Here is a 23,150-nt window from a genome sequence, read left to right as displayed (position 1 = left end):
GCGGTTGTACCTTCACCCACAATCACAGTTGCATAGTCGTTAAGGTTGAAAGACTGTGTTGATCCAGAAGAAAGCAAAACCCCATATCAGGTGGATGATAGATACCCCATATTAGGAGAAAATTGCTTCCTAACGCCATATATATTCAGAATAACTCCCGGGATCAATCCTCAGCTCCAGAATCGAGTACATATGACCCGTGACAATGAATCGGCCACCACAGCCGCCTGTGACAGAGAGTTCCTTACTTCCATTGTTTTAGGAAGGTCCTGTCATTCTGTTATACTTGAGAACTTTTAGATGTCTGAGCTTCTACTTGACTCTGTTAATGGATGAAAAATTATATATGTTTTTTTCACATTCGTGATTTAGATACGCAGCGTGTTTTTTTTCTTGGCTAAATTGGGCCTGTTTTCTTCGCATCAAAGTCTTCTGACAATGGAAAGAAATCAGATCATCTTTTTTTATTGTGATCTGCGTGCATGTCTCTATTTGTGACTGGGGTAACCTATGAGAAGTGCCCCAGGCCTTTAACATCAGGTGAGCCATTGACAACACAGACGAAAAAAAACATTGGTTTCAAGGCAAAATGAGATGAAACCCATGTGTGCATTTTGTCTGTTTTAAGAACTGTATGTCAGCACACTTGTGGGAACTAAAATTATGCTTTGTTGACTCTCAGTATATATTTTTTTCTCATTGTGACTCATTTGACTCTTTAAACTTTTTCTTTAGTTAATTATGCAGTAAACCCAACCTTAGTTTTCCAGTGAGTTGAATGATCACTAAGTTAGGCTAGGTTCACACAATCTTTTTGAAAATGAACGCTACTGTTTTATTTTTGGCAAGATTAGATTAGAATTAAACCTTGAAGGAACATGCACATGGGACATAAAATGCAGTGGAAAATCAGCAACAAATCTGCAAAAATCTATATGAAGTACATGCGTATTTTGCGGAGGAGATGGTTACAGATTTCCTCCTCTGCATAACAAATAGTGATAACCACCTTGGAAATCCACACCATAAGGCCCCTTGCAGACGAGCGTGTCCGGATAAGGTCCGGATGCGTTGCGGCGAACCCGTGTGAGTAGGTACGCAATTGCAGTCAGTTTTGACTGCGATTGCGTTCAGTTTTTATCGCGCGGGTGCAATGTGTTTTGCACGCGCATGATAAAAAAACTGAATGTGGTACCCAGACCCGAACTTCTTCACAGAAGTTCAGGTTTGGGTTCAAGGTTGTGTAGATTGTATTATTTTCCCCTATAACATGGTTATAAGGGAAAATAATAGCATTCTGAATGCAGAATGCATAGTACAATAGGGCTGGAGGGGTTAAAAAAATTTTTTTAACTCACCTTAATCCACTTGATCGCGCAGCTGGCATCTCTTCTGTCTTCTTCTTTGAGGAATAGGACCTTTGATGACTTCACTGCGCTCATCACATGGTCCATCACATGATCTTTTACCATGGTGATGGATCATGTGACGGACCATGTGATGAGCGCAGTGACGTCATCAAAGGTCCTTTTCCTGTGCACAGCAAAGAAGACAAAAGAGAAGCCGGTCTGCGCGATCAAGTGGATTAAGGTGAGTTATATATATATATTTTTGAACCTCTTCAGCCCTATTGTACTATGCATTCTGTATTAAGAATTCTATTATTTTCCCTTATAACCATGTTATAAGGGAAAATAATAATGATCGGGTCCCCATCCCGATCGTCTCCTAGCAACCGTATGGGGCCTGCGTTGCGTGCAAAAACGCAGACTATAGAACATGGTGCGATTTTCGCGCAACACACAAGTGATGCATGAAAATAACCACTCATGTGCACAGCCCCATAGAAATGAATGGGTTCGGATTCGGTGCGGGTGCAATGCGTTCACGTCACGCATTGCACCCGCGCAGAAAACTCGCTCATGTGAAAGGGGCCTAAACCGACATGCTGCAGATTCTAAATTTGCTCTGCAGGTCAAGTTATGGCGTGAATTTTTATTTTATTTTTTTGCAGCGTGTGGGTGAGATTTCTTAAAATCTCATCCTCTTTGCTGATACTGTACTGTGCTGCAGATTTGCTATGCGAAAATCTGCAGCAACAAATCTGCGGTGTTTAACCACATGTGAACATCTGCTTTAGAGCTCATGCACACAAAAGCATTTTGCTGTATCCGATCCGCATTTTTTGCGGGTCAGATGCGGATGCATTCACACTGAGTACTGTCTACGTTTGTATGTCCATCCGCAAAAATATAGAACCTCCTATTCTTGTCTGCATTACAGACAAAGATAGCAATGTTCTCTTATGGACCAGACATTCCATTCCGCAAAATGCGAAACGCACATGGCCAGTATCCGTGTTTTGCAGATCCGCAACAGTCGCGTGCATGAGGCCTTAGAGAGCAACAAAATGGCTAAAAGAATGTTAAAACCACCTTTTTTTTTACAGATAACTGTCGTATTTTTTTATTTTTATTTTTTCGAGTATTGGATTGTGGTGATTAATATCACCTTGGTGGCCCTATTTCAACTTTTCACTGTGTATTTCAACCTGTACTGCCTACTTTTACCTGTGCTTAAAATAGGGTTGCTAGGCATGGTCCGTCTATCTCGTGCAGGCTCACATTACTGACAGCCAGGGAGTGTAAGTAAATGATTAAAGCCAAGTCCTCCCCAGCAGCTGATAACAGTGCCTGGGCTGTGTGCACTTCTCCCTGTCCCTGCGCTTGGCAGACACTCCCTCACTCAGCAGAGCTGGACAATGCAGAGTGGAAGCAGCGCAGACCAGGGAAGGTAGATCTGCCGTCTGCTCAGTGTATAAATGAAAGCAACATGTGGTAAGAGGACCCCTTTGTGCTGCAGGAGATTAACCCTTTAGAGGGAGGGCTCTGGTTACTTACACATTTGGGGGGCTATTGTTACTGGCTAGTGAGGGCAGGCGGGATTAGCCTCAGGGGGAGGGCAGTGGCGGCCATCTTAGCTGAATAGTGAGATTGCAGTTTTATACAGACTGGTTGCTAAGGGCTGAATCTTATTAAATATGGGGTAAGTCAGTCTAATAGTAACTGATTCTGGAATATCATGTTATTAGTAACTACATATATGAAAATTGAAATTAGGGTCTAAATGTGACAGTTATCATTTAAGTTTTGAGAAACAGCCATTTAACTAGTATAGGTCAGTGATGGCTAACCACCAGCACTCCAGCTGTGGTAAAACTACAACTTCCAAGATGCACACCTGCTTGGCCGTTCTCAGAACTCCATAGAAATGAATAGAGTATGCTGGGAGTTGTAGTTTCACCACAGCTGGGGTGCTGGAGGTTAGCCATCTCTGGCATAGGGGCTGAGAACCGACAAAATAGGATATGTCCTATTTTTTCATGTCCATTTTTCATGGCCTGTGTGAATAGAACTATATACTGCAATGGTTCGGAAAACAGGCATTTTTTACTATTGTGTGAATGTACCCTTTGGCTATACTGACTTCTCTTACTGCCGAACAGAAAAATGGGAGAAAAAACAGACAGCGCTGATGGATCAGTCATATAATGGAAAGGAACAGTGCCTGACTTACCCCATTCAGTATACAGAGACCACTAATGGAGCTTCTGATGCAGATGTGAACGTAGGCTTATAGTGTACAAAAATAACATGATCAGTCTGAGTCCTACTCTTCAACAGGGCAAAAAACCTTCAGCACTTTTCTACCAATTTGGCAAAAAAGAACTGTAACTTTTAACAGGATGCAAAAATGTGGTGTGAACCGAGCCCTATTCTTCCTATTCCCTTACAGCCCTGAGGTTCTGGTTTGTCCACTTTCCACTGGAGATGAGCTGCAGAATAGGTTGATGAAATACTCTGAATCAGTATAATGGATGTCTGGTTCAGAATATACTAGAGTGCAGGCAAATGGTATAGCGTGCCTTTATAGACATTGGATTAGGTGAATTAGCGGTCTTTCGTTCTTTCTTTCTTTCTTTCTCTTTCTTTTCTCGTGTTTTTGAAGAGTATAATTTGTGTTTTATTTTTTATATTCTTTATCCTTGCATGTTCCATATTTATCTCTCCAAACCAAGTAAGGCCTCGTGCACACGAACGTATTTTCATTCCGTGTCCGTTCTGTTTTTTTTTCGTGGATAGTATACGGAACCATTCATTTCAATGGGTCCGCCCAAAAAAAACGGAAGGTGCTCAATGTGTATTCTGTTTCCGTATCTTTTTCACAAGGCCGGTTTGTGCCCATGGCCATATTGCGGCCCGCATACGGCAGGATCGCAATACACGGGCACCAGCTCGTGTGGACTCCGCATCACGGATGCGGTCCCCACTTGAATGGGTCTGCAATCACGGAGATGCGGAACGGAAGCACGACGGAAGCACTATGGAGTTTCTGTCCATGCCTCCGCACTGCAAAAAAATTGTTCTATTTTTTGTGGTGCGAACAGATTACGGACCCATTCAAATTGAATGGGTCTGGATCTGTCCCGGCCACCGCACAGACGTTGCCTGTGCATTGGGGACCGCCGTGTGAACAAGCCCTAAGGCTGAGAACAGGTGTATCAGAAAATAACCGGGTGTGGGAATAATAAAAAAAGAGCATTCATTTTTGCTAATCTGTATTTATAGTAAATAAATGGGAAGAAATCAGTTTGGAATTCACGTTCCACCCAATCCTGCCTTATGCAAGACAGTGTAGGTCTGTAGTGTTGAGAGGGAAGGGAACATTTCAGGCTTTGTGTAGATCTTCTCAAGTCTTTGTTCATTTGTTTATTCACGTTACAGACTCCACTGCCAATTTTTTTTCTTATTTATTTTATTAATTCTATAGAAGTAGAGAATTCCTATTATACTGAAAGTAATGGTATCAGTCCTTTCAGGTCATTTATTGTGATATACGAAAAGGTTTAATTGCCATGGGACTGGGTGTTCTGATAAGGAGCCTATAGGTTTTGGTGCCCTGCATTTTTGGTCACCCTTAAAACTTGGTGCCCGATACCAGGTGGGTTGCATGGTGACCTAAGGAAGATCGAATATCATGCAGGGTACAAAGCTTATAATGTAGTTACTGTGTGATACCCTCATCCTCGGCAAGAGGTAGGCAAGGATTTCTGCAGTCATCAAGGGATCGGCCCTATTCAGTGCAGCCATTGTGTTGCAGCGACCAAAATTGCAGTCAACTGCTGTTTTTGTGTGATCCTCCATTGTCATAGCAATTTGTATATGTTGTTTGTGTCCTACATCCTGAGTGATTCCCATCAATCACAGGGACAGGGAGGACATGTACAGCTGGAATCACACAAAAGTCACAAGTCTTCCTCTCCCTCCAGATTCCCCATCACTGTCCTGCTTTTCAGTATTTAGTAAGAAAATAGCATAGTTCTAGCAGGAAAACGTCTTAAGTAAAAATTTAATTGTGGTCATAATTAAACTGCTTTATTGAGGCTGAAATAAAAATTTTGTCCAGCAATTTGGGCCTCATAAATATTTTATTTGTTTATTATTAAAAAATGAATTCCACGTTTTGCACAAGAGCCGAACCTTGTCCTTTCTCTGGTATCTGCAAGCTTGGCCTTGTGTAGGGTTAATAAGCACCTAGGGATTTAATCATATATAGTCAAATGCAATTCAATGCAAACATATTCCATATAAACAGCTTTCCGTAACTGAGTCCATTGCCTGTGCATGGTAGATTTTTTGTTTTCTGGGTAGATAAGAACTTTGTTTCACTTCATATTTCCAGTAACTAAAGTGATTGCAGTCATTTATATATTAAAGGGGTCTTCCGTTTTGAACCGGCATCCTATAAAAGAATCATTTATGCAGGTAGCTGTCATTTTGTAATGTATTTCTTTTACCTTTATTGCGCCTATCTTCTGTTCTGGGCTGTGGTCACATGATCCTGTCCATGGGTGTGTCAGTGTTAGGGGAGTGTCTATGTAACTAGCTGGTGGGAGGAGCTATAAACTAGCTGGTGGTTAGGGGAGTGTCTATGTAACTAGCTGGTGGGAGGAGCTATAAACTAGCTGGTGGTTAGGGGAGTGTCTGTGTAACTAGCTGGGTGGGAGGAGCTATAGACTAGCTGGGTGTAAGGGGTGGGGCTGGAGCTTTGGCAGAGATAGGAGAAGTGTATCATAGGTTTGGATGTAAAGAATCCAGAGTGATTTGTTTAACTGGTGAAAATGGTCCAAACTGAAAAAAAAAGCATGGGAAACACGAGGTAAGCAACTATAGGAACATGTCTGTTAATAAAAATAGTAATTCCAGAAAACTGCTTTAAGCTTGGAGTTCTACCCAGGTGATTTTGTAAGTCACTTTGCACCGATGAGTTGGTGTGTTGCTATTACACATTGAAGGGACGTACCACCAAGTTGACCAGATCGGCACTATGGGGATCACATTTCAAAACTTTCAGTTTCTGGGTCAGGAAGTAGCTATCTGACATCTATCAGCTACCATAAGAGCTATTGTGAGGCTGTTTTATTGTCACCCAGATATGCTTGATTGAATAGGTGTCAGTTTTGTACTAAAGATGAGCGAATTTCTTAAAATTCGTTTAGTGTCCGATTCATACGAATCAGCCACACAATTTGATTTGTGTACAACTCGATTCTACCCGAATTCATGGCATTTACTTGTATATACACTTAATGTATTTGTATATACACCAAATTCTTTCTCTCTCTGGAAAAATTTGCCCAAATTGAATCTAAACAAATTCGGGTTTAATTTTATTTATTTTTTTATTCTGGATGAATAGAATCAATTTGCACCTGTTCTGTGTTTAGAGCCGCAGCCAGTTTTAGCTCACAATCACTGATGGAAATCACTGATCAAACACTGACTGCGTAAAAGCGGCCTTAAGGGCTCATGCACACGGCCGTTGTTGTTTAGCGGTCCGTTTTTCACGAATTCGTTGTTCCGTATCTGAGGTTTTTTTTCTCTGATTTAAGTCCTCTTCCGTTCCGTTATTCCACAAAACATATCCGTATGGTTTCCGTATGCCATCCGTTTTTTGCGGATCTGAAACGGAAACAGTAACTTATTAATCACCAAACACATGAGCAATATGGGCTGGGCATAGCATTTCTACAGTATGGATCCGCAAAATACGGATGACATACGGATGTGTTCCATAACGGAAGCGGAAAGAAAATACGTTTGTGTGCATGAGCCCTAAGGCTGTATTACACAGCCCAATGTGGCAGACGATTGTCGGGAGGGAAGCGCTATTACATGCAGCGATATCCTCCACAGCATGGGAAGGAACAATCGTTAGGCCATCGCTCGTCTCCATGCTGTATAGTGGTTTGCCGACAGAAGATTGTAATTAGACACCATGATCTGCCGCCACCAAATGATCATTTTTTAACATGTGAAAATATTTGGATTGCTCGATGTACAAGTATTTGCTGGTTCTTCGGGCAATCAACGGAAGTATTAAGCCTCACGCGCATGTCCGTGGAACACGGACCGTGAGATACCGGCCTGGATTCCTGCTGCGTTCAGGAGCGCTCAGAGTCATTGGTTGCTATGATCCGGTGTGCTTTGTACCGCCGCTGCTGTACAGTACAGCGGCACAAGCACAAGGACAGTCGGATGCGGATTGCAGACCCCATTCAAGTGAATCGGTCCATGATCCGCATGCGGCGGCCCCATGGTCGGTGCCCATGGATTGCGGACCACAGCACGGGCCCAGCCGCCACACGTTTGTGTGCATGAGGCCTAAGGGAAAGATTTACACCTGTTCTGGGTTCAGAACCAGCACCTGGTTTTGGCTCAATATCAGATTGTGGTGTCTAATCACGATCTGCTGTCCGCCCTAAACAGCCCTAAAAATGCAGTTGAAATGTCCTGGTGACCATAAGCCTATCCATTCCTGCCCCCTCTGAGCCTTCAGACCTCTGAATTGCATCTTGGTGATATCAGGTATATCTGCATGTTGTCATTGACCGCCAATATGAAAGTCATTTCCAAGCCAGATCAGTCTTAGGTCCCTTTCACACGAGCGAGTTTTCCATACGGGTGCAATGCGTGACGTGAACGTATTGCACCCGCACTGAATCCTGACCCATTCATTTCAATGGGTCTGTGTACATGAGCGATGTTTTTCACGCATCAGTTCTGCGTTGCGTGAAAATCGCAGCATGTTCTATATTCAGCGTTTTTCACGCAGCCCTGGCCCCATAGAAGTGAATGGGGCTGCGTGAAAAACGCATTGCATCCACAAGCAAGTGCGAGTGCGATGCGTTTTTCACTGATGGTTGCTAGGAGATGTTGTTTGTAAACATTCAGTTTTTTATCACGCGCGTGAAAAACGCATCAAAACGCATTGCACCCGCGCGGAAAAAACTGAACAACTAAACGCAATCGCAGACAAAACTGACTGAACTTGCTTGCAAAATAGTGCGAGTTTCACTGAACGCACTCTGAACGCATCCGGCCCCAATCCGCAACGCCCGTGTGAAACCAGCCTTAAGGCTCATGCATACGAACGTATTTTCTTTCCGTGTCTATTACGTATTGTTGCGGACCGTATGCGGAATAATTCATTTCAATGTACTTATTAGAGAAGAATTCCATTTGACAAATATTAAAAAGAAAAAGAGATTTGCGAAAACATGGAAGCGATGGCTAATTTTTTTTATTATTTTAGATTTTTTGGGGCCATATACCTCATATGGGTGGCGGGACCCCGGGATGGCGGGTGGGAGTGGGAGGACTTGGGGAGATAGGATAGAGGATCTTCTTTTCTTTTTCTTTTTCTTTTTTGTCTCCTACACAGAAAATAATAAATAGGGAGGGGGGTTATATATATATACTTGTAATTTTAAGATGAAACGTTTAAAATGTTTGTATAAAGTAATAATAAAACTAAAGATTACTTTTAAAAAAATAGGTCCGCAGAAAAAACGGAAGTGACTGTGTGTGCATTCCGTTTCTACATGTCCGTTCCTCAAAAAAATAGAACATGTCCTTTTATTGTCTGCATTACGGACAAGGATAGGACTGGTCTATTAGGGTTCCGTTCCACAAAATACAGAATGCACACGGACGTCATCCGGATTTTTGTTGGATCTGTGTTCATGCCTTACGTTCATGTGCATGAGCCCTTACAGTGATAATATTGATTAATCTCAGAAGCACTGACTTTGGACGCTGTGTCCCTGGTTTCCCGCGCTGCGTACCTCTTTACACATCTGTATAGCTCTTTACTATCCTGCATGGTAAAATCTGCTTATTAAATAGCAAACAGGAAGGTTTTTTTTTTTTTTTTTTTGTCAAAATATGAGTAAGTAGGATATTCAAAACAGGAATTGCCATGGAAACGCCACAATATTTGCTTAAAATGACACAAGGTCTCTTGGTAGCTGTGTTGACACATTTGGCCTCATTTTTGGCTCCGTCCCTATCTGAAATGGATCTTAACAGTGGCCTTTGTTATTTAACAATTAGCTGCTTTTCCTCAACTTTTGTGCTTTGTCCCGAAATTAATAAAAGTGGAAATGAGTTCAGGATTTCTTCATTAAAAAAAGGAAAAAAGTAAGTCACCCTTCAGTATACTGGTGTAAAGGAAGCGGGGCAGATGGGGGGCGAGGATTTAGCTTTGGAAATTCCACAAATAAGGCAATTGCAGCACTTACGACCAGGAACGCTGACAACTTCCAGAAGTATTTTGTGTTTTTACAAAAGCCTTGTAGTAAAAGTTGATTAGAAAATGGTGTCTGTTCTGGACTTTGGCTCTTGTCAAGGTATAAAGCTGGAAAATCTGATTATACTCTGCATAAAATGACATGGCGTAATCTTCTCCTAACAAGCAGGTAATCATAAAATTAACCAAAGCTGTGTTCTGTACTCACGTTAGGTGGGAATTACAAGAACATCCGTTTCGTATTTGTTTCCTTGGGTTTTATGTGCAGAAAATATACATTTGTATCCTAGTGGAAGGGCAATTAGGCACGACCCTTTATGTGGACGACCCAGTCGTCGGTATAGGCCAGTCTCGGAACTCCTGTCTCTATAGCCTAGTCAGTGTGTATCTCCTTCTGGCAGTAATGGAATGGAAGTATCCTTGAAGATATACTTCAAGGGGTCCTTGATTATTAATAAAAGGGGAAGGAGTCAGGACAACCTGCCATTTTCTCCCTTAAATGCAGTGGCTGGGCATTAGATTATGTATATACGTGGGCTTATACATGAGTGCATGGAAACCGAGACCAGGGACGTGAATAAAATATCTCTTTGAACTTTTGTACAGGGCTCCAGTCGAACAAGACAGCAAAGACTGCAGTGAGAAGTGTCACGAGTCGGAATGGACATCGCTCCAACGGGACTTCATGTACAAGGTAAGGTAGTTTTTAAGGATCACTTTACAAGACCGAGGCACTTGTCTTAAGTGTCTCTTCCAGTTGTGTGCATTCACCCTAATAAAGCCCTTGAATCTTTCTGTTGTAAGATTTCTAATAATGGCCACCATTATAGCTACCACAGAGGTAGTCGCCAGCTTTCTTAGGCCCGTGGATGGTGAAGCTGCCCGGTTCTGGATTGTTGTATGAGTAGGCCGCTTGCCTTTCTGGAGTGTGGGTGACAACCCGTGTGGTAGCCGTAATAGTGGCCATATTGTATTTACCAGACGTGTATAGCTATATTGTACAATCCTTTGTGAAAACTATGGCCACTTTATCATAATTTTCACAAATTACTATGAGCCACTAAGTACCTGTTCAAGCGAGCGCCGCCAGCTTACTACATACAGTGTTCTTCACTGACCGGACGGCACTTCAGTCACAACATGGCCGCTGATGGGGGGGGGGGGGGCATGTGACCCAATTATGGCCTCCATTGAATAACACTGTGCATGGCATAGGAAACCACAGGGTTATTCAGTGGGGGTGGCTGATGGAGGAGTCGGGTCACATGCCCCTTCATCATTGGCCATGTTGGTACCAAGAAGAACATGTTCGTGAAGAACACTGTCCTTATTAAGGGAGTAGTGCTGGTTAGAGGAGGATCTCGCTGCTGATGGTCTCCGTATATTCAGCAAATTAACAGTATATTGCAACTTAAAAACTTCTTTAATATATTCTTCCCTTGCTGTCACGCTCACTCATAAGTCTATAGTATAATTCTACTCCGTGTAAACGAATATTTACATTGAAAGCAGATCCCCAGCCCCTCTCCCCCTCACCAGGGCTCATTTCCCTCAGTAAATATACTCATTAACCGTCTTTTACTCACTAGTGGCTTATTTACATTTCGTTTTAAACAATTTGATCTTTTCTGTAATGACGGCCAGCTCTCCATGCTTTGTCATTCTGCTGGGCTTGTGCTTATAGACTGTAAAAGCAGAGCTGCAGTATAAAGCATGGGGGGCAGGTCAATAACCTGAGCCCCTGAGGAGACAGGAGATACTGTTCACATTCCCAGTAGAGAATATAGTTACGCTGGAGCCGAGCTAAAAAGCCACCACGACCAAAGCCGCAGGTAAGCATCTCCTGGAGGTAGCGTCCCCAACAGGACACCCGCTTTATATATTCATTTCAATAGCAACATCTCAGACCTAAATTATTTCTTTATTCCATGCAATATTCAAATTGATAATATTTTTTCAGGATTTTTATTTGTGTATTTATACAGAGCCTCTTCCTATGAATATACATGCCCAGATACATAGAATTATGATTATTTCAAAAATCCTTCCTTTATCTCCGCCCATGGTTTGCGTTAAAGTGTGGCTGTCAGCATTTTTGAAATCCAAGCCCTTTTTACATGCAGCAGTCCAGTAAATCACATTGATAGGCAATCAGTAAGACATTAGCTCCGCGCCGCAGTCACATCTGATAATCTATCCATTTGTAAGTATAAAATCTAATAGAACTTCCTTTAGAGTTCGCTCTGACTACCGCACCCCCCTCCGCTCTGCCTGCCATCCGCAAGCCCTGCTTCCCAGACCATCCAACAATTATTTATTAGACCTTATATGATTATACATATCTGTCATAGGATTACAAAGTGCTTGACTATTTTTGCTATATTTGCTGTAATCTAATAACCATAATAATGTTGTGTTCCGTACTATAAATGTTTAGCGTAAGTCAATGAACTGGCTGATCTGTAATAACAGAAAGGGAGAAGACACAGAGATGTTATTTTTTTAATATATTCTATAGCAACGTGACAGTGACGATGATGTCACTACTTGCCAGTGATGTCACTTTTCATGAAATGCATATTTTCCTCTAGATGTCGCTTTCCTATTTCAAACATCTTCCTGATATCACATGTGACTGACGTGGCCACAGTCTTATTAAACCTGCTATTATTATTATTATATTTGCTATTTTTTTCCTAGAGGAATAATTCGGGGGGGGGGGGGGGGGGGTTGCGGGGGTCTTTAAAGGGGACTTATGTCTCTATATTCCTATTCCCTATGAAATAACAGTTATTAAACATCTTTTCTCAGAGTTGTGCCATTCCTCTATTATTCCTCCTGGAAGTTTGTGAATATTTTGACATGTGGCTGTTACAATTCCCCTAGTCCAGGGGTTTAGCAACCTTCGGCATTACAGCTGTTGTGAAACTACAGTTCCCAACATGCTCTATTCATTTCCATGAGCGTTCTAAGAAGAGCAAGCATGCATGCCGGGAGTTGTAGTTTCACAACAGCTGGAGTGCTGGAGGTTGCCTACCCCTGCCCTAGTCGATGGGCTGTGTCTCTCTGAGGGCTCATTCAGGCGACCGTGCCGGCAAATTACAGATCCGCAAAACACGGATGCCCCCCGCGTGGAATGGGCGGCCCATTATAGAAATGCCTATTCTTGTCCGAGGAGCCACAGCACGAAGCAACTGTGTGCTGTCCGCATCTTTTGCGGCCCTATTGAAATGAATCGGTGCTCACAGTGTCATGCCTCCTGCACGTGGTCGTGCTGCGCCCCTGAAAAATGCTGGCCTCAATGCAAGAACACCGTCCGTGGGGCAGCCACAGCTGATCGCGGACCCATTCACATTAATGGGTCCGCGATCCGGCTGTTCCGCAAAGAGATAGGACATGTTCTATCTTTTTGCAGGACGGAAGTACGGGACGAAACCCCACGGAAGCACGCCGTAGTGCTCCCGTAGGGTTCCATTTTGTGCTTCCGTTCCTCACCATTCCGCATATCCGGATTTGCAGACCCATTGAAGTGAAGAGTCTGCATCTGTGATGCGGAATGGCCACAGAACTGCGCCCGTGTATTGCGGATCCGCAAATGCAGTCCGCAATATGGCAACGGAGCGCACACTTTCGTGCGCAGGGGTCCTCAGACTGTGGATGGGCACTCCCTATTGATAGGGGGAATGCTAATGCCCAATTGTCAATATGTTCTTACATTTCCAGGATGAATAATATTGCATGAATTCCGAATTGGTATTGTTAGATTTTATGGCAAAGGTGAAGTATTTTCTAATCAGACATCAGGAGAGCAGGCGGTCCATGCTAGAGGTAAGGAGCAGAAAAAAACACGTTCATTAATTTAGCTTTTTAGACTATTAGCAAATTGCATGCAAATATTTTGGTGTTAACAGAGAACACCTTTATCCTGCCGCCCAGGTCAGTGCCCACCGGCTACACTTGGGCAGATGCAGAACTGCCAACAAGTGTACGCCATCTGCTGCCTTTTCATATAAGGGGGCTCAGCAACACATCTGAGGGGCTCAGCTAGAAACATAAGGCGTCTTTAAGCCTAGATCTGCTCACCAGCAATTTCATTCATTAAAAATGGATTCATCCAATATGACCTTTGGTTTTGAAGTCGGGAAACTTGGGGGTCAGTTTAATGAGGCCCCTGCTGGGACAGCCTTTGCTCGCATTGAGAGACGACACACAAACATGACTATGCAGATAATCAGCACCGAGCCGACGTGCTGCAGCTGTCAGTCACTAATCTCTTCATATTACGCCTCATTTCTAGAAATTATAGCCAGATTATGAATTATGAATGAAAGCCGAGAGGCAGTTTGCTAGTCTGAAAGAAATACATAGAAATCAATAGCCATGAATTTTGGTGACGGTCGGTACAGCTGTTTTCCTGTGCAGAACGTGTATAATGTTCTCCTGTCAGTCGGATGGGGGGGGTCCTGTCATTTTTGCCGTTGAATTTGACAGTAAAAGTGCAGTGAATTGTCGTTTAGGCTGTTTTTTGTAGTTTTGACATCTCTATCTGCAGGTTGCTTATTGCTCCTTTAATATTAGAAGTTAATGAGGTTTTGCGTTGTAATTGATGATGAGCAAATTTCTTCAAATTCGGATTAGATATGTCCAAATCTGTTGGGCGATTCAGTCTGAATAAGCTCGACCCGAATTAAAGGTACTTACTCCGGTGTGGGTGACACTCTGGGGTCTCCTAGAGCTGTATGCAACTTATTTCAAGCTCTTTAAAGGGGTCCTCCGGGATTTACATATTGATGACCTATCCTCAGGATAGGACATCAATATCCGATCAGCGGGGGTCTGACTCCTAGGACCAGCTGTAGGCCTCATGCACACGACCGTTGTGTGTTTTGCGGTGCGCAAAACACGGATGTCGTCCTTGTGCGTTCCACAATTTGCGGAAGGCACGGACAGCCATTGATATAACTGCCTATTCTTGTCTGCAAAACAGACAAGAATAGGACAGGTTATGTTTTTTTTGTGGACCACAGAATAGAAGCAACGGATGCGGACAGCACACCGAGTGCTGTCCGCATCTTTTGCAGCCCCATTGAAGTGAATGGGTCCGCATCCAAGCAAAAACTGCGGCTCGTATGTGGACCAAAACCACGGTCGTGGGCATGAGGTCGTAGGAAGAGACTGTGGGGCTCTGTGAGTGCTTAGGCCTCTTCCTAGGCCATGTAACATCATGTTCATCGGTAACATGGCCTAGCTGCAGATCCGTATATATATATTTTTTTAAATGGTCCCAAAATTTTTCTCTTTTTGGAGGTGTATATATACACACACACTACCTGGGTCGTCTGGTCCTGTTTTCTTGTATTCATCTTTCCTGTCTTCTGATCTGAAAAATAGCAGATGCCATGTTGAGAAATTTACCCAAATTGAACTGGCAAAAATTCAGATTGGACACAACTTTTTGGAAAAATCCAGTCTAATTTGATTAGGATTGAGTCACACATCTCTAATCGTAATGCATCGATTCCCAACCCTCTACTATTTGTGCTGCTATCGCCTCCTTTATAGGCGCACATTTCTGTTGTGATGCCCTAGACTAGATTTCAATACTAGGTTGTTTCCGTACATAAAGGACAATTCGATGGATGGATGGGTGGCCTATCTTCATGTCTATGGGCAGTCATACAATAGTGCAGGGGTGGGAAGTAGATTTTACTTTATGTTTCTTCAGATTCAGTATCTACAATTCTGAAGTTAAAAATAAAACACACCAAACAAAATAAGGATTATTTTTTTTATTTTTCATTTGATGTTTTTGCCCAGCACAAGTTGAGAGCATAATGTCGACTTTTCTGCATATTTAACCCCTAATACTTGCAGAGATTTGAGCCTGAAGCGGTTAATGACAGACAGCTGCAGGTAGCTCTACTTTTGCCTAGTCAGCCAGCCCTGCGGTCACGGCTTCCGGTGTCGTCCTGGCTAGCGGCAGGAAGTTAGAGCATGTCAGGGATGAGGGTTGATATGTCACATCCATCTGCTCTGGACCTGACAAACAGCTCATCCATATTGTTAACATATTGGCTACCATATGGACTGGTTAACTCTCCAGGAACGCATGGGAGAGCAGACCTCCAAAAGTGGCAGCCGAGAGCGTGAAGGGCAGGTTGAGCAGAGCTCTGGGGCCCTGCAACGTGTAAGCCTGCTCTCTCTGCATTAGCTGCAGGCTTTTTATTTAGTGCGTCTCCTGTGTTCCTGGGCCTGCGCTGGATCATTGACCTTCATGTGTAAATGGACTGGACAGTTGTAAGTCCATCCTTCAGGGCTCCACTGAAGCGGTGTCAGCTGTGCACTCGCAGGCTGCCAAACCGATAAAAAGGAGACACAATAACGGAGGATGTGGTTTGTTGAATGTCATGTCCAGGATCAGAGTCCAGTTCCCTGAGAAATCAGCTCACGGTATGTGTCTCTCTGCTCCCGGGAGAATACCAGCAATAGGACTCGCAGTGGAAGCCAGCATTCATCTGTTGAGTACCGCGTTAGGGCTCATGCACACAAACCTATCCGCATTTTGTGCAGGTCGAATGCAGACCCGTTCACTTCAGTGGGGCTGCAAAAGATGCAGACAACACGCGCATCCGTATGTCTGTTCCATTGCACCCGCAAAAATACTGAATATATCCTATTCTTGTCCACCAGATGGACCTTTTATTGCATACTGCTAGCAATTCATTCATAACTTCTAGCAGGAATAATCGAGGAATTGCACATCATATAGTCATAGAACTAGATTCTGCAGAATTATTACATGGGGATTGCATGTAGTTACTAAACAGACTCTTTAGCAACAATTGCTGAAATCCTCATTTTTGTTAAAGACTCCAATGCTCTTGACAGAACTGTATTGGGGTTCTTACATACATGAATTTCTGCCACAGAAACCACTTGGTTTTATCCCAGACCACCTGCGGTTATTTTGGCCCATTTTTAGCTGTGTTTTTCTCTGAATGAGGCCTCATGCACACGACCGTTGTGTGCATCCGTGGCCGTTGTGCCGTTTTCCGTTTTTTTTCACGGACCCATTGACTTTCAATGGGTCCGTGGAAAAATCGGAAAATGCACCGTTTGGCAGCCGCATCCGTGAGCCGTGTTTCCTGGCCGTGAAAAAAATATGACCTGTCCTATTTTTTCCACGGCCAACGGTTCACGGACCCATTCAAGTCAATGGGTCCGTGAAAGAACACGGATGCACACAAGATTGGCATCCGTGTCCGTGATCCGTGGCCGTAGGTTAGTTTCATACAGACGGATCCGAAGATCCGTCTGCATAAAAGCTTTTTCAGAGCTGAGTTTTCACTTCGTGAAAACTCAGATCCGACAGTATATTCTAACACAGAGGCGTTCCCATGGTGATGGGACGCTTCTAGTTAGAATACACTACAAACTGTGTACAAGACTGCCCCCTGCTGCTTGGCAGCACCCGATCTCTTACAGGGGGATATGATAGTACAATTAACCCCATCATATCCCCCTGTAAGAGATCAGGGCTGCCAGGCAGCAGGGGGCAGACCCCCCCCCCCTCCCCAGTTTGAATATCATTGTGCGGCCCCCCCCTCCCCTGTTGTTAACTGTTGGTGGCACAGTGTGCGCACCCCCCTCCCTCCCTCCCTCTATTGTTTTAATACATTGGGGCCAGTGTGCGCGCGCCCCCCAACCCCCCCTCCCTCCCTCTATTGTTTTAATACATTGGGGCCAGTGTGCGCGCGCCCCCCCAACCCCCCCTCCCTCCCTCTATTGTTTTAATACATTGGGGCCAGTGTGCGCACCCCCCCCCCCCCTCCCTCTATTGTAATCATCATCGGTGGCAGCGGAGTAGAAGATTTTCATACTTACCTGGCTGCTGGCTGCTGCGATGTCTGCGTCCGGCCGGGAGCTCCTCCTACTGGTAAGTGACAGGTCTGTGCGGCGCATTGCTGTCACTTACCAGTAGGAGGAGCTCCCGGCCGGACGCAGACATCGCAGCAGCCAGCAGCCAGGTAAGTATGAAAATCTTCTACTCCGCTGCCACCGATGATGATTACAATAGAGGGAGGGAGGGGGGTGGGGGGGTGCGCACACTGGCCCCAATGTATTAAAACAATAGAGGGAGGGAGGGGGGGTTGGGGGGGCGCGCGCACACTGGCCCCAATGTATTAAAACAATAGAGGGAGGGAGGGGGGTTGGGGGGGCGCGCGCACACTGGCCCCAATGTATTAAAACAAGAGAGGGAGGGAGGGGGGGTTGGGGGGCGCGCGCACACTGGCCCCAATGTATTAAAACAATAGAGGGAGGGAGGGGGGTTGGGGGGGCGCGCGCACACTGGCCCCAATGTATTAAAACAAGAGAGGGAGGGAGGGGGGGTTGGGGGGCGCGCGCACACTGGCCCCAATGTATTAAAACAATAGAGGGAGGGAGGGAGGGGGGTGCGCACACTGGCCACCAACGAGTTAACAACAGGGGAGGGGGGGCCCACTGGCCACCAATGAGTTAAAAACAGGGGGGGGGGGGTCTGCCCCCTGCTGCCTGGCAGCACCTGCCAGGCAGCAGGGGGCAGTCATGTACACAGTTTTTTTGTATATTCTAACCTGAAGCGTCTCCATCACCATGGGAACGCCTCTGTGTTAGAATATACTGTCGGAAATGAGTTTCACGATGTAGCTCATATCCGACAGTATATTCTAACATAGAGGCGTTCCCATGGTGATGGGGACGCTACAAGTTAAAATATACCATCGGATTGGAGAAAACTCCAATCCGATGGTATAACAGAACTCCAGACTTTACATTGAAAGTCAATGGGGACGGATCCGTTTGAAATGGCACCATATTGTGTCAACATCAAACGGATCCGTCCCCATTGACTTGCATTGTAATTCAGGACGGATCCGTTTGGCTCCGCAGGGCCAGGCGGACACCAAAATGACTTTTTTTTCATGTCCGTGGATCCTCCAAAAATCAAGGAAGACCCACGGACGGAAAAACGGTCACGGATCACGGACCAACGGAACCCCGTTTTGCGGACCGTGAAAAAAAACGTCCGTGTGCATGAGGCCTGACTTTGTGAACCATATTTTTTCTGGCCATAGAAAAGGAGAAGTCAAAACACCAAAAGCTGGGGGTCATTTATTAAGGGACTTGCGACAATTTCAGTTGTAAAAATAGTTGCAATTCCCTTTGCTAGTTGGTGGTTTAACCCTGTGTTCGGCAGTTGGACAGAATGGCGTGGGGGCTCCAGCCATGGCAGATTTACACACATTTACACCTGGAAACAGACACAAATCCTGGCGATAAACTGCTCCAGCCAGGGCCTGGAGTACTTTTTGTGCCAGGCTCACAGACTGCATTTATGATAAGGCTCACGCCTCGTCATAAATTAGCCGAATCTTACGGCAGCGCAGGGGACAATCTAAGAACAGCATTAAAAGCTGTAATGACCGCTGCTGTGTTTTTCAAAAAGCACCAGAGACCTAAAAAGACACCACCTACCGTAATTAACAAAAAACACCAGTATCAAAAAAATATGCTTGTGTGTCCCGTGTTTCATACTTCCCATAGACTTTCAGCTAATGTCTGGAGCTGGTGTTTTTACTGTAAAAAAAACTCATCAAAAAACACCAGTGCAAAAACACCACTAAAAAGGCAAAAGTTCAGAACAACACCCTAAATATTCTCTCCCACTTTGTCATTATGTTTTTTTTTACTTATACGCTGCAGTATGGCCCCGTAGTGTGCGGTGGCGGCCTAGTATATGACTCGGAGATTGTACGGGCTGTAATACACTTGTGTGACCAACTTTTATTTGACTTGTAATTTTCACACATTCATGTTTTTCTGATACTTACCACAGCTTGGCCCAACTAATGTAAGTGTCCAAAAATTCCTGAAATTGTGGTGTACATGACAACACATTCCTATTCATACTATACTGCCGCCCTAATTATACACACTGGATATACAGGCAACATTCCAGCCTGCTCTGTGCCTAATGCTATGATATATACAGTATATTAAACCTGGTAAATTAATCATTGTGTTCTGTTTAATTAAAACAGAAAAAAACACGTTTAACTTGTTTGCCTGCGCACCTGATAATGTCACCAGGTTTCCATTATATCACATTATGTAAATTTCTAGATTATCCTGATGCAAAACCACACACTGGACTCATTTTTTTATATATTTATGATTGCGTACTTTGATCAATTTAAATTTTAGAAAAAATCTGCAGTTCAAGTTTGGCATTAACTAGCGTTTATTGCCTGGGCTGGGTTAAATTCCTCTTTCCTCAGCTATTAATTACTTTTCAACATGGATAATAAATATTATGGCACGCCTTCTCGTCTGGCAGTTTGATGCCGCGATCCCGTCACGTGTTTACTGGTTTCCTTTTTTAGGGTATGGCCGCATGTTCAGGTTTTCTGATGCAGTTTTTGAAGCCAAATCTAGGAGTGGGTTCAAAAACGAGAAGTAGTGTCTGCCCTTAGTGTCTGTCACCACAATTCTGGACTATTATCTACAGTAATAGATGAGTAGTACTGCACATAAGGACTTCAGATCTCTAGCTTTTATTTTCCTACTGCCTCCCCATTCTCAATTGTCAGCTACCAAAGCTGCACTGAAATACACAGTCTGGACTGCTGTGCTAACATAGGGACGGGGGGCAGTAGGAAAATGAAAAATGGGGATCTGGACTCCTTGGGGCACATTTACTAATGGACTTGTGACACTTTTAGATGTAAAAAGTGTCACAAGTCCCCTTTTCTGTCCGACCATGCAACACCGTTTTGGTGCACGGCTAGTTTTGTGCCTTGTATGAGAGTTGGGCGTTAGAGGGGCGAGGGCATGTTGCGGGGGGGCAGGCCAGTTCTGGGCCTCCTGCCCCGGCAACATTTTCTACAGGCGCAAATGTCACTCCAGACACATGGACCGCCACAGATGCGCCTAATTTGTGATGAGGCTCAGGCCTAATTAGATGTATCTAGAAGAGGCAGCACAGAGGGGGGAGACCAGCTTAAAAATTCGGTCTTAGTAAATGTTCCCAGAGCTTCTCATTTATTACCGCAGCTAATAGTCCAAAACCGTGATGACAAATTCCCTTTAATAATTTCTCTCCTTTTTATGATCTATTCCCGATTTTGGCTTCAAAGAGTGTATCCAAAAACCTGAATGTGTGACAGCACTCTTAGGCCCCTTTTACACGAGCGAGTTTTCCGCGCGGGTGCAATGCGTTTTGCACGCGCGTGATAAAAAACTGAATGTGGTACCCAGACCCGAACTTCTTCACAGAAGTTCAGGTTGGGGTTCAAAGTTGTGTAGATTGTATTATTTCCCTTTATAACATGGTTATAAGGGAAAATAATAGCATTCTGAATACAGAATGCATAGTACAATAGGGCTGGAGGGGTTAAAAAAATAATAATAATAATTAACTCACCTTAATCCACTTGTTCACGCAGCCGGCATCTCTTCTATCTTGTTCTGTGAGGAATAGGACCTTTGATGATGTCACTACGCTCATCACATGGTCCGTCACATGATCTTTTACCATGGTGATGGATCATGTGACGGACCATGTGATGAACGTAGTGACATCATCAAAGGTCCTATTCCTCACAGAACAAGACAGAAGAGATGCCGGCTGCGCGAACAAGTGGATTAAGATGAGTTAAATTTTATTTATTTTTTATTTAACCCCTCCAGCCCTATTGTACTATGCATTCTGTATTCAGAATGCTATTATTTTCGCTTATAACCATGTTGTAAGGGAAAATAATAAAGATCGGGTCCCCATCCTGATCATCACTTGCTTGCGGATGCTTGCGATTTTCACGCAGCCCCATTTACTTCTATGGGGCCGTGAAAAACGCACAAAATAGAGCATGCTGCGATTTTCACGCAACGCACAAGTGATGCGTGAAAATCACCGCTCATGTGCGCAGCCCCATAGAAATGAATGGGTCCGGATTCAGTGCGGGTGCAATGCGTTCACTTCTCACATTGCACCCGCACGGAAAACTCGCCCGTGTGAAAGGGGCCTTAGGCCTCTTCCACACGGGCAAGTTTTCTGCGCGGGTGCAATGAGTGAGGTGAACGCATTGCACCCGCACTGAATCCGGACCCATTCATTTCTATGGGGCTGTGCACATGAGCTGTGATTTTCACGCATCACTTGTGTGTTGCGTGAAAATCACAGCATGCTCTATATTGTGCGTTTTTCACGCAACGCAGGCCCCATAGAAGTGAATGGAACTGCGTGAAAATCGCAAGCAAGTGCGGGTGCGGTACGATTTTCACGCATGGTTGCTAGATGATCGGGGTGGGGACCCGATCATTATTATTTTCCCTTATAACATGGTTATAAGGAAAAATAATAGAATTCTTAATACAGAATGCTAAGTAAACTAGGGATGGAGGGGTTAAAAAAGTAAAATAAATTAAATTACCTTATCCACTTGTTCTCGTTGCCCGGCTCGTCTTCTTTCTTCTTCTTTGATGACCTGGGGGAAAAGGACCTTTGGTGACGTCACTGTGCTCATCACATGGTCCATCACATGATCCGCAATACACGGGCGCCGTTCCTTGGGCATTCCGCATTACCATCCACTTCAATGGGTCCGCAAATCCAGAGATTCGGAATGGTGCGGAACGGAAGCGGAACTACGAAGTGCTTCCGTGGGGTTTCGTCCCGTACTTCCGTTCCGCAAAAAGATAGAGCATATCCTATCTTTTTGCCGAATGGACGGATGGCGGACGCATTAAAGTGAATGGGTCCGTGTTCCACTGTGGCTGCCCCACGGTTGGTGTTTGTGCATTGTGGCCCGCAATTTGCGGGCCACAGCACGGCCACAGGGCAGCCACGTTCGTGTGCAGGAGGCCTTAAGCTACTTTCACACTCGCGTTTTGGGCGGATCCGTCATGGTTCTGCAAAAACAGCTCCGTTGCAATAATACAACCGCATGCATCCGTTGTGAACGGATCCGTTTGTGTTATCTGTAACATAGCCAAGGCGGATCCGTCATGGACTCCATTGAAAGTCAATGGGAGACGGATCAGTTTTCTATTGTGCCAGAATGGGTCAGAGAAAACGGATCCGCCCCCATTGACTTACATTGTGTGCCAGGACGGATCCGTTTGGCTCAGTTTCGTCAAGCGGACAGCAAAACGCTGCAGGCAACATTTTAGTGTCCTCCTTCAGAGGGGAATGGAGACTGAACGGAGGCAAACTGATGCATTCTGAGCGGATCCTTTTCCATTCGGAATGCAATAGGGCAAAACTGATCCGTTTTGGACCGCTTGTGAGAGCCCTGAACGGATCTCCCAAACGGAAAGCCAAAACGCCAGTGTGAAAGTAGCCTTACACCTATGAGGAAATCTGATTTCTTTTTGTGAAACACAATGGGGGTAATTTACTAAAGACCAGTGTTTTACACACCCATGTTTGTAAAAACCCCGCTGGCAGAAGATTAAAC

At 44.4% G+C, this 23,150-nt stretch overlaps 1 protein-coding gene and 1 long non-coding RNA gene across 4 annotated transcripts in view; one reads left to right on the top strand and one right to left on the bottom strand.

The window, feature by feature from the left end:
- The window catches only part of CASZ1 (castor zinc finger 1), a 237,335-nt gene that overhangs the window by 44,235 nt on the left and 169,950 nt on the right, over positions 1–23,150 (top strand). For all 3 annotated transcript variants that reach the window (XM_044282072.1, XM_044282074.1, XM_044282073.1), the window contains exon 3: positions 10,258–10,345. The gene's annotated coding sequence lies outside the window, so the exon portion shown is untranslated. The remainder of the gene's footprint in view (positions 1–10,257; positions 10,346–23,150) is intronic.
- On the bottom strand, positions 6,965–22,162 carry LOC122928821. Its single transcript, XR_006387931.1, has 4 exons — positions 22,125–22,162; positions 14,982–15,031; positions 8,675–8,776; positions 6,965–7,022 (listed from the first exon to the last, which is right to left on the bottom strand). It is a non-coding gene; the product is annotated as an uncharacterized LOC122928821 (long non-coding RNA).

Source organism: Bufo gargarizans, chromosome 2, assembly GCF_014858855.1.
Source record: "Bufo gargarizans isolate SCDJY-AF-19 chromosome 2, ASM1485885v1, whole genome shotgun sequence".
NCBI lineage: Eukaryota > Metazoa > Chordata > Amphibia > Anura > Bufonidae > Bufo > Bufo gargarizans.
This window is presented reverse-complemented; position numbering and strand designations above follow the sequence as displayed.